Source organism: Erpetoichthys calabaricus, chromosome 18 (assembly GCF_900747795.2).
Source record: "Erpetoichthys calabaricus chromosome 18, fErpCal1.3, whole genome shotgun sequence".
NCBI classification, from domain to species: domain Eukaryota; kingdom Metazoa; phylum Chordata; class Cladistia; order Polypteriformes; family Polypteridae; genus Erpetoichthys; species Erpetoichthys calabaricus.
In genome coordinates, this window is record NC_041411.2 from 66646198 (window position 1) to 66658642 (window position 12445).

The 12445-nt window shown below is 39.6% G+C and overlaps 1 pseudogene; it reads right to left on the reverse strand.

Annotated features, from left to right (window-relative positions):
* Nucleotides 1-9045: 9045 nt before the first annotated feature.
* On the reverse strand, nt 9046-10620 carry LOC114668568 (cytochrome b-c1 complex subunit Rieske, mitochondrial-like; annotated as a pseudogene).
* Nucleotides 10621-12445: the final 1825 nt, after the last annotated feature.

Below are 12445 nucleotides of genomic sequence, written 5' to 3' on the forward strand. Positions count from 1 at the left end.
GGAAGCATTCCTTTAAGATCCTGGTTGTCATGATTGCTTCACATAGTTTTTGAAGATTTGCCAGCTGCACATCGCAAAGGTGTTCTGTTGGATTCAGATCTGGTAACTGGGAAGGCACGTGAAGAAAACTGAACTCATTGTCATGTTCATGAAACCATTCTGAGATGAGTTTTGCTTTGAGACAGGGTACATTATCATGCTGGAAGTAGGCCTTAGAAAATGGGTAAATTGTGGCAATGAGGGGATGCACATGGTGAGCTACAATGCGTAAATAGGCTGTTGCATTCAATTGATGATTGATTGGTTTTAAAAGGTCCAAAGGATGTCAAGAAAAATTCCTCACACAATAACACCACTACCACCAGCCTGGATTGTTACCACAAGGCAGTTTGGGTGAATTAATTCATGCTGCTGGCACCAAATTCTTGCCCTTCTCATCTGTGCACCTCAACAGAAATCAGGATTCATCAGATCAGTCTTCAACTGACCATGTGTTATGAGACTATGTCCACTGCTGCTTTAACTTTCTGTTATTGGTTGACAGGAATGGAACCCAACGTGGTCTTCCACCTTAGGGTTGGAAGTGCTATGCACTCACCACAGCTGTACAGAGTGTTTATCTGAGTTACTGTAGCCTTTCTGTCACCTCAAACCAGTCAGGTCATTCTCTTAACAACAAATATTTTCCATCCATTCTGTCCAGCACCAACAATCATGCCACAGCCAGAATCCTTAAGATCACATTTTTTCCACATTCCACTGTTTAATTAAAACATTAGCTGAAGCTCCTGATCTGTATCTGCATGATTGTATGCATTATGCTGCTGCAACGTCATTAGATGATTAGATAATTGCATGGATAAACAGGTTTGGTGTTCTAAATAACTTGTTTAATAAGTGTATAAACCGACTATAAACAAAATGACTAAAGTAATATTCAATATCTACAAGTAGACAAAATACATATTATTTAATGGTTTTGGAAGAGGACTTTAAGAAATATTTGATTGCCCATACTCATGAAAAATGTGTCTTTACAGTGAGTTACCTTTTAGGGTTTCTTGTAGTTTTTTAATTTTTTTACATCCTGGTGGAGAGAATTTTGGCACGACAGAAGTAGCTAACAAGGTGTGTTGAAATAGCCCAGCCTTTGCAGGATTGAAGTTTCTACTCATGCCTGTATGAATTTTATCAAGGTATTCTAGTTTCAAGTAAAAACCCAAAGACATACATGTTATGTGGACTAGCCTCTTTAAAATCATAAAGTAGAAGTCAGTGTGTATGTGTTCATGCATCCTTGTCTCAGGCTGAAGTTTGCCTTTTTTTCCAGTGCTGTCAGAATTAGGTATAAATCTTACATACTGTATTTTGTGGTGGAAATGTATGGATAATTAGAAGACGTTTGCCAGTAATTTCTGTGATGGCAGATTTCTTGGCAGGAATCCTGTAGCATGTACAAATGTTTTAGAGACTACCTTCAAAAATCAGATATGGCTGGTAAAATGCTGAAGAAGAAAATGGTCATTTCAAGAGTTTATAGATTGCTAGGAGGATGCTATGGGACTGCCTCCTATGAAGAGAAAATAACTGAAATCCACCAAAAAAAAAAAAAACTATTCCTCCTGACGTGACTGAGATAAATCATATGTTAATTATTAAAAGTTCTTTAGAAATTTATCAGCACATTTATCTCTAGCACTGGTCTTGTTTTTGCAAAGACGCATGGTGATAATTTGGCAACAACAGGAAGTTTCTTTATATAGCAAAAGAATCAGATGAAGTTAGCAGAAGTATAAGATTAGACGTTATGATGTCCTTTCACACAGAATGTCACCTGAAAGATGAATACAATTTTCATCTCGCATTTTATCATTAATGTAAAGAAATTGCTTACAGTTATACAAACAGATTTTCAGTGATATTTGGAGTGCAGATGTATATCAGTGTATTAATTAACAAACAATTCAGCAATTGTAGCAATCATAAACTATTGTTGTGTTGTCACTCTATAACATGTTGAAAGCAGCACTGCAGATGGCATTCCCAAGAATTTACAGACGGTCTACAGCATAGAAGGCATATGAACACAAAAATGATTAGATAGGGGAAAAGTATCATAGCCTTTCAATGCCTTAGCCATTTACAGTTGTCAAAGTAACTACCCACTGAAATTAAAGAGAGTGGAGTATTTGCTCTATGTCGGAAAACTTAATGTGAATTTCCCCTTGGGGATTAATAATCTATTGTCGCAGGTGGCTGGGGAGGGGCGACCCAGCCGGGACGCCCCGGAGTACCAGAAAAGGGCTTGCGCCTTCCCCAGACCACGTGGGGGTTGACCACCCTGGTACCTATGGGTACCACGGGTACAGAGCTTTGAAGCTCAACCTTGTAGGGGCCCGTGGTCACCACCAGGGGGTGCCCCAATGCCTTTGGAGCCCTGGACCTCAGCACTTCCGCCACACTGGGGAGTGCCGGTGGAAGATTGCTGGGAAGCACCTGGAGCACAACCGGGTGATTATAAAAGGGGCCGCCTCCCTCCGTTCGTTGGCTTGAGTCGGGAGTGGAGAAGGATGGAGCTCGGGAGGAGAGGCAAGGAGGCAGCCTGAAGAAGAGAGGCATTCGAGTTGGCCTGGACTTTGGGGACTTTTGGGGGGTTTGAGGTGCACTGTAAATATGAACAATAAACGTGTTGTGGGTGAACCATCGGTGTCCGCCTGTCTGTACGGGCCGGCACTATCTATCTATCTATCTATCTATCTATCTATCTATCTATCTATCTATCTATCTATCTATCTATCTATCTATCTATCTATCTATCTATCTATCTATCTATGGCATTATGTTTGAAAAGTAAAGATAAAGTTTTCTGTAGTAAAGAGATGCAAGGAAAATTCCATTCAATTTTATTTTTATATACAAACAATCCATAATTTATATAGAAAAGACAATCCCCAGGTACTTTATAATTTTGTTTTGTTTGTTTTGGATAGTTTTGGATTTACAATTACTCCTAATCATTTAGTGTCATTATTTGCCTAACCAGCCCGGTCCAGCATAGATTTTCTGTAAAAGACTGTGTCTTTGACTTTGTCTGTAATAACTGTCAATAGACCCCTCAGAGGTTTATTTTCTCCAGGGATGCTGGTAACCATAGCTTTTATTTTCCTCTCATCTGTTATGAACTGGCCATAGTTCAATGGCTATGTTTATGGATAGGTATTGTTAGGTTCCATTTATGTTATTTAATTTGGAACTGCTTTGTCTTACTGTGTGTTTCAACAAATCAGTGGCTGTATGCACATGCATTATGTAATCAGTAATTTGTAAAGTTTGTAATTGAATTTTACCTGTGAATTTGTTACAGCGATGAGTCTGCACTCAGTGAAGGGTGATATACAAAAATAAACTGAACTGAAGTGAATTATTTGGAAGAACGCCAGACGAAACAATATTATGCAATGAAAATTATATTCTATACAATTCTATGAAAATTCATCCAGTACAACTGCATGTGATTTATCATATTAAACTGTATTAATGCTAATCTAATCTGCATTACTCACTTGGGAAACTGATTTTTTATATTTCCTGAAATTAGAAAAAAACAGGTTTTCACAACCAGAAATTGTCCAAAGATTTTTAAGAATATGGCAGGAATTTATTAATGGTCTTCTAAAATAAACATGCATGACCTCTGCTTAACCCATCAAGCCAACGTCTCTATAAATGAGGAACTACCTCATATCGGGCACTCTGTTTGCTTAGCTCTCTAGACTGGGTAGAGGAGTGGTGCTCAGTTTGACTTAATGTACTTTAATTTTCAAAATAAATTGCTCATAGTGTGGCGCTAAGTGTACTTTTGACTGAAATATATTCAATTTATTGTATTGTGATTTATAAGCTAAATAGAAATGAAATTGATCATATCCCTTTAATCCATTTATTGGCACTTTTAAAATCTGTTCTAAGACACACTGAAGGTTTTGTTTTGGATTGTGGTGGTCCATTTGCCCCTATTAAGATAGTTTGTGGGGGTGCATGGGGAGAAGAAAACATAACTCCTGTATACAATGACTTCATAGAAATGGATGCTTCTTGTCTTTAAAAAAGGCAAGGCTGGAAGCTAAACTGATAGAAGAAATTAAGTGAATGTTTAGAAAGAATTTACTGTAGATTATGAGATCTGTATAACTAACCCATGTTATAAAATTTGCTGAATTAGGTCAGTAACCATACATTTTATAAATGAAGGATTTAGCATTAAGTTATCTGTGGTAGTCAAAGCTGAATCAGAATACATTTAATGAGCCATTGTAGCATTTCATAGAAAAATAGAAGTACATGTGTGGTTTATGGAACTGAGCAGACTGACCACAGAATTTCCACTTTAGCAACATTTGTGTAACTTTGTATTTTTTTTTTGTATTTTTGTTTTTCATCAAGGAATTTTTCTAAATGGTTTCATAAATATGTTTGCTATGCTAAGGTGGTCTTTGCAAGATTTCAACTCAACTTTAAATACTGAGAGGTTGCCCAGGGGAGCAGAGGGAAGTGCTGTGCAAGAGCTCTGGGGTTTGAGCCAAAATGATTGCATGGGCCTTCTTGCATATGCGTGAGAGATTTCTACAGATACTCATCTTCCTTCCTAAATTCAAAAGCCACACATGTTAGTTTTAGAGGCAACTCTAAACTGCCCCTATAAATGGAACAGTGGATGCATGCATTAAGTGTGCCTTGACACATGCACCCTCTCTAGTCCTGGTAACTGTCTTGTAATTCTTGACGCCAGAGTGGAGTTTGGATTTCTGCAATCCTACCATACAGTGAGTTCGTTAAGAAAATTAAGGACAGATAGAAACATCTAATAAAGGGGAAATACAAAAAAGGAGAAAAGTCTTGCTAGATAGTAGATGAGCATTATAAGGTGATGTTCACACTACTACCTTTTCATTTAAAAATGGTGTTTTTAAATGAAAGTGATCTCACCCACAGTAACATTTTCCCATCATTTATGAAACTATACCACACTAAAATTACTAAAATCAAACATGACATAGCTGTTTGTCTACACTGGGGATTTACGCATCAGTGAAAACAGGAAGAGGAAGTGTCCTCCATACTTGTCATTCATTTGCAGTTTGCATTTACATAAAGGGAACAGCGTGGCAATTATGAAAAACAACAGATTGTTTTGTTTGGACTGATGATGAGGTGGAGTTGCTATTGAGAGCTTTACATGATTGAGCAAAATGAATGAGAAAATGTAATGAGCAGGATCCAATCAGAGTGCAATTAGAGTCTGTGATTTCACCCTTCATTTTCAGGAGAGCCCTCTCAAAAGTCTCCATCTATCATTAGACAATTAAATTGTAGGTAAGGATATTATGACTGCTAGGGAGCTCTTGTTCAACCAAGACTCAGTAGCATACTGTATGTTAATATTTCAATGCATACATGTCAATTTATTTATATAGCACATTTAAAACAACATAGTAATGCTGGTGGGCGGCACGGTGGCGCAGTGGGTAGCGCTGCTGCCTCGCAGTTGGAAGACCTGGGGACCCGGGTTCGCGTCCCGGGCCCTCCCTGCGTGGAGTTTGCATGTTCTCCCCGTGTCTGCGTGGGTTTCCTCCGGGCGCTCCGGTTTCCTCCCACAGTCCAAAGACATGCAGGTTAGGTGGATTGGTGATTCTAAATTGGCCCTAGTGTGTGCTTGGTGTGTGGGTGTGTTTGTGTGTGTCCTGCGGTGGGTTGGCACCCTGCCCAGGATTGGTTCCTGCCTTGTGCCCTGTGTTGGCTGGGATTGGCTCCAGCAGACCCCCGTGACCCTGTGTTCGGATTCAGCGGGTTGGAAAATGGATGGATGGATGGATAGTAATGCTGTGGCCAAAGTGCTTTACAATAATAGAATGAAGGAAAAATAAAACAACATAAAAACATAAATAGAAATAAAATATATGAAAATATATGAACATAAAAAAGATTCATAATAAACAGAAGTAATGTTATATAATCACAAAGAGGAAACCATCAGTTTTACTGAAGGTCACGGAGTGCAAGTGAATAGAATAGAAAGGAGTTTTTAATCTTGTTTTGAACAGTTTAATTGTAGACGACTCCTTTATATGATGAGGTAAAGAGTTCCACAGGCGAGGAGCAGCAGCTGCTAACGCCCTGTCCCCCTTGGTTTTACACTTGGTACGAGGGACAACCAGAGACAGCTGAGCAGAAGATCTAACAATTGTAGATGGCTGATGTAAAACACACACTTCAGATAAACAGTCAGGAGCAAGCCCATGTAAAGATTTAAAAACTAGCAGCAAGATTTTAAAATCAATTCGAAAACTGACAGGCAGCCAGTGTAAAGAAGCTAAAATAGGAGAAACAGAGTCATACTTTCTTGCCCCAACCAGAAAGCGAGCAGCAGCATTTTGGACCAGCTGTAACCTGTGTATCAAAGATTTGTTAATCCCAGTATACAGCGAATTGCAGTAATTGAGGCAAGAAAAAATAAAAGCATGAGTAGCTTTCTCAAGATCCCTACAAGATAAAAAGGCTTGATCTTACCTAACAGACGAAGTTGGAAAAAGCAGCTCTTGACTACAGAATTTACTTATGCTGGTGTAATTATTTCCAACCCTGTTTAACTGATTCTTTTATATCCTCATGCATTTGTTTGACTGGATGGGATGGACCTCTCATGTCTTCTCAAGCCCTTTTGGGTATGGATGATCCCCATGAGTATCCAGACACCCTTTGTACATATCTCAGGTGACACAACATGTTTCATCAGACAAAGTATAGTGATCTATGACACTCTCTGTCTCATTCTTTCCTATGTATTTATTCATATATAAGTATCTAAATTCATGTGTTACAGTGATTATAGAGTGTGGCCATAGTTGCTAATTTTTTAAAAGACAAAGAACACCATTATGTGTCTGCTTCTGACTGCTAATAGTCTGGCCTGGGACTTTCAGGACTCTGAGCACTTGCCACTATCTCCATACTTCCTTTTATATGAAAGTCATGTGAGAGGGAGTTGCTTCCCATGAAAACTATCAGTTTGTGAACTCGGGGTTAAAAATATCTTGTGTGTCCGATTAGTTAAATGATGAGAACTGAAATCCTGTGGCAAGTGTTACCAGCTTTGGGTCTCGGGTAACCTGTACCAGGTACAAGCCACTGTTGTTACAGGGTGTAGCTTCCAAAAGCTTAAAAGAAGCAGGCAGCAGTTAGAAATCTCCCAACATACCTCATTTTATTCTGATTTTCCCAGATGTATATAACTGCTTCAGTCTCTGCCAAGATCAACATGACGCTTAACAATAGTGTACCAGTAGTGGACAGAAGTTTTGGCAGTGATCCAAATGTTGTGTTTTACAAAATTTGCAGCTTCAGTTTTGGTGGTGGCAATTCACTTTGTTTTTATATTATTGTGCAGAGTGATCAGATTCATATTAATTTGTTGCAAAAGAGCTTTATTAGCATAAAAAGTTAACTTTATCACAAAAACTTATTTTCACTTATTTTGGCCCTGGCACAAAATGATCAGCTAAAAGTGTCCAGAAAGCACAAGGACCATCTCCTCCTGAGGAGTCAGCTACAGAAGCGTGTAGCCACTAGTGCAGAGCTGGCTGAGTATTGGCAGCTGGAGGTTGTGAGTGCTTCTGCACGCACAGTAAGGTGAAGACGTTTGCACAGATGCCTTGTGTCAAGAAGGGCAGCAAAGAAGCTACTTCGTTCCAAGAAAAACATCAAGGACAGACTGAAATTCTGCAGGAAGTACAAGGATTGGGCGGCAGAAGACTGGTGCAGTTATTTTTTTGGATGAATCATCCTTTCAGCTGTTTGGGACATCTGGAAAATCGATTGTCTGCAGAAGGAAAAGGTGAATGCTACCATGAGTCCTGTGTCACTGTGCCAACAGTGAAGCATCTTGAGACAATACATGTGTGGGGTTGCTTGTCATCCAAGGGCCCACTCACAATTCTGCCCAAAAACACTGCCATAAATAAAGAGTGATATCAAAATGTCCTCCAAGGACAACTTCTCCCAACATTCCAGGTGTAATTTGGTGATGACCTGTGTATTTGCTAGCATGCTGGAGCACCATGTCACAAGGCAAAAGTGATAACGAAGTGGCTCGAAGATCATAATATCGAAAGTCTGGATCCGTGGCCAGGAAACTTCCCAGATCTTAATCCCACTGAGAACATGTGGTAAATTCTCAAAATGTGGGTGGATAAGCAGAAGCCCACAAATTGTGATCAACTGCAAGCCTAAATAGACAAGAATGGATCACCATCAGTCAGGATTTGTCCCAGAAGCTGATATTGAGCATGTCAGAGGGAATTGTTGAAGTTATGAAGAAGAAGGGTAAACACTGTAAATATTCACTCTTTATATAAATGTAATGTTTTGAAAGCCTTTGAATTTTATGAAATGTTTATAATTGTTCTACAGTACACCATAGAAATGTAAAAAAAATAATCTGAAAATGACGAATCAGCAAAGTTTGCAAAAAGCAACATTTGTGCCACTTCCAAAACATTTGCCCACTACTGTTCACACGTATTCATTGGTTAAACAATAGTACTGTTGCAAACTATCAAGAAGTACATACAGTATACCACAGTATGCTGATCAGAGACCAAAGTCTCCCGAACATGTTAATTTTCAAACCAAGTAAATACAAACATTTTCTAAGGAAGAAGGCAGTTCTGTTATCACAGAACACACTGCTGTGTGTTGATGAGATACCAATCAAAGCAGTTTGATCTTCAAAGCAGGTGACTCTTTAGTGATACAGGTAAATATCTGTGTCCTGTAAGACAGCCATTAACCATAACCTGTAACAGAATTAATCAGGAAATTTGCCTTTTCACTTATCATCCCAGTTTCACACAAAGGGTGCCTACTCCCCTTCATCTATTGGCTTTTACGTTTGCTGTTTACATGTTTTTTCCCAGGCAGCAACACACAGAAATGTCCTTTTCTTTATTTTTTTTTTATTTTTTTATTTTTTTTGAGGTAAAATGATTTATTAAACAAACAAATAACCCCCAAAACATTTTTTCTGATCAGATCTTAAAAATCAATTCAGCTTTACATAAAACATTTTAATTATACACATAAACTGCTGTGATTGAGGATGGGGATTCAAACTAGCCAACTACTACAAGGTCATCTTCAAGAAAATCATAAAATGGCACCTCCAGATTGAGAGGTGCTGGGCTTTTCCTTATTCTACCAGACGAATCATAATGAGAGCCATGACAGGGACAGTAATAACCACTGAAATCTCCAGCATTAGCAATTGGTACACAACCAAGGTGAGTACACACACCAATCAAAATCATCCACTTAGGCTTTTTCACCCTATCCAGGTCATGCTGGGGGTCTCTCAGCTCCGCCAGATTTACAGCAGCTTCCTGCTCAATTTCTTTTTGAGTCCTGTGACGTACAAACAGTGGTTTTCCTCTCCATTAGAAGGTCATATTTTTTCCTTCTGGAATATCAGAAAGCTTGACCTCTATTTTGGACAAAGCTAATACATCAGCAGAAGCACTCATAGTGGAAATAAAATGAGTGACTACTGTCTTAGCAGTATAGGCCAGGGGTAGGCAACGTCGGTCCTGGTGAGCCGCAGTATGTACAGGTTTTTGTTCCAACCCAGTTCCTTAACGAGAACTCAATTATTGCTGATGAAGCACATATTGCTTAAGTGACATTTTGATGCTTCATTTTAGTGGTCTCACTTGTTAAGGTTCTCCAACCGTAATTGCTTATTTCAATCTTAAACTGCTGCATTCAGTGTTTTAATTGCTCCTTATTAGCAATAAGATGTAAAAGACAAAGCAGCCAGCAGTTCTCCAGCTAGCTTTTTTCCAATTACACCTGTGTGTGTTCATCATGCACGGTTTGATTTAATAAAACACTTAATAGAAAAATGTGACAGACTGAAAATGATCTGTTTTAGGCTTCAAATCATTTGGATGATATCCTTGGAAAGGAAAAAAATCTACGATATAAGAGCCTTACATTGCACAGACTAACAAGCCATAAAATTAAATAAGGTCTGAGATTGGCAATGATTGGTTTCTAATTAAGCAATTGGGTTGGAATGAAAACCTGTAGCCACTGCGGCTCACCAGGACCGACGTTGCCTACCCCTGGTATAGGCAGTAACTACAGAAAATGCTCCAGTGACCAGGTAAGAGAATGCTTTCCTGTTGTCACTGCTCTCACGTGATAACTTCCTCACATCCTGGACATTAGATCTTCTGTAGTCAGAGAGATCTGGGACTGTGATGTCACTGTGTGCATATCGGACCTTGGAGAAACCATTCAGGCTAACTGTGACAACAGGCCCAGTCTTTGCGCACTGCCCATTCAAGGACTCACGGCAGAGGAACGGTTTCTTTACATCCTGTAACACCTTTTTGGCTTGAATAGCAACTCCGGGAGCCAAAGGCTTCAGTGGACTAGCAACAGCGAAAGCGGTGCTTTGTAAGTAAGGTGCGAAAGCCCCCGAACGAGCAGCCAACAAAAGCATAGCGACAGGGCTTAAGAGCGGCCACTACAGTCACAGCGACCTTTATCGAGCAGGCAAACTGAAAAGGAGATAAATGTCCTTTTCTTTAAAACACTGATTTCAAGTTCATTATAAAAGAGCAATTGTCAGTTCCAAATAACGTCTGCAGTTGTTGCAAACTGTTATGCAGAAATCTGTTGTTGGAATCTAAAATGCAGGGTATGCATATAAATGAATTTATTATTCATACAATTTTTAATAACAGCTGGAAAAATAATCCTGTAAAATGTGATGCCATGCAGCTGACAAAACAAATGTTATTCATGTTATCTGCATTTCTTATTTTTTTCTAAATCTTGTTATATTTACATCAAGGCTTATTTTAGTAAACACAGTTACTGTGCCTCAATTAATGACACTTGTATGGAATAGTTTTAACTGCACATGAGATCTATATTTCTTAAGGAATTATTTGTTAAATCATGAAAGAATATTCAAAACTATGAACCCTCAGTTCTCCAGTCACAAAATCCAGGCCTCAAAAAAGATAAATATTTATTCATTTCTTTTGAATCTGATTATTGCTTAAAGCATGTGGGATTACTGCATAAGGTTTCAAACTGCTACTGCTTCGCATCGAAAATTAGCAAACTGCATCTGCCTTGAGTGCTTAGTAAGACAAATATAGTGATATCAGTTTTTACACCATAAACACAATAAACAGTGGCAATCATTATATTTGTTTATTTAGTTTTTAATATCTAGTGCTTTGGGAAGCCAAAGTAAACTCCAGTGGTGCTTCTGTATAATCTACACCACATGCCGCAGCTAGAAACATATTTTTCCACTCAGTCTGTCTGTTTCAGCTCAGGAATAATAATTTAGTTCCATTGTTCTAAAAACCTTTATAAATCTACAATTTCTGTAGACTAGTGACCCTTAGAATTTATTTAACTAATAATGTTTCATCTTAACAGTATTCCTGGCTTGTTGGACTTATTCTTGGCCGCAACAGAACTGGGTCAAGTATTGCCTCTGAATGAGGTTCTGTTTCATTACACCATGCATTTATTTGACAAGTCTTTAGTCTTCAGAAAAAAATATAAAGAGAATCTTTGCAAGCAAAGAGAGATCATGCACTGGAAATTATTTAGCATTACCTGTAACACACCAACGTACCCATACCAAAAAGACAAAAATATATATTATAAAATTATTTCCAAACTATTTTTAAAATGTAGGCTATACATTATCATCCATCCATCCATCCATCCTCTTCCGCTTATCCGAGGTCGGGTCGCGGGGGAACCAGCTTCAGCAGAGATGCCCAGACTTCCCTCTCCCCGGCCACTTCTTCTAGTTCTTCCGGGAGAATCCCGAGGCGTTCCCAGGCCAGCCGGGAGACATAGTCCCTCCAGCGTGTCCTGGGTCTTCCCCGGGGCCTCCTCCCGGTTAGACGTGCCCGGAACACCTCACCAGGGAGGCGTCCAGGAGGCATCCTGATCAGATGCCCGAGCCACCTCATCTGACTCCTCTCGATGCGGAGGAGTAGCGGCTCTACTCTGAGCCCCTCCCGGATGACTGAGCTTCTCACCCTATCTTTAAGGGAAAGCCCAGACACCCTGCGGAGGAAACCCATTTCAGCTGCTTGTATTCGCGATCTCGTTCTTTCGGTCACTACCCACAGCTCATGGCCATAGGTGAGGGTAGGAACATAGATCGACCGGTAAATTGAGAGCGTTGCCTTACAGCTCAGCTCCATTTTCACCACGACAGACCGATGCAGAGCCCGCATCACTGCGGACGGCGCACCGATCCGTCTGTCGATCTCACGCTCCATTCTTCCCTCACTCGTGAACAAGACCCCGAGATACTTGAACTCCTCCACTTGAGGCAGGATCTCGCTCC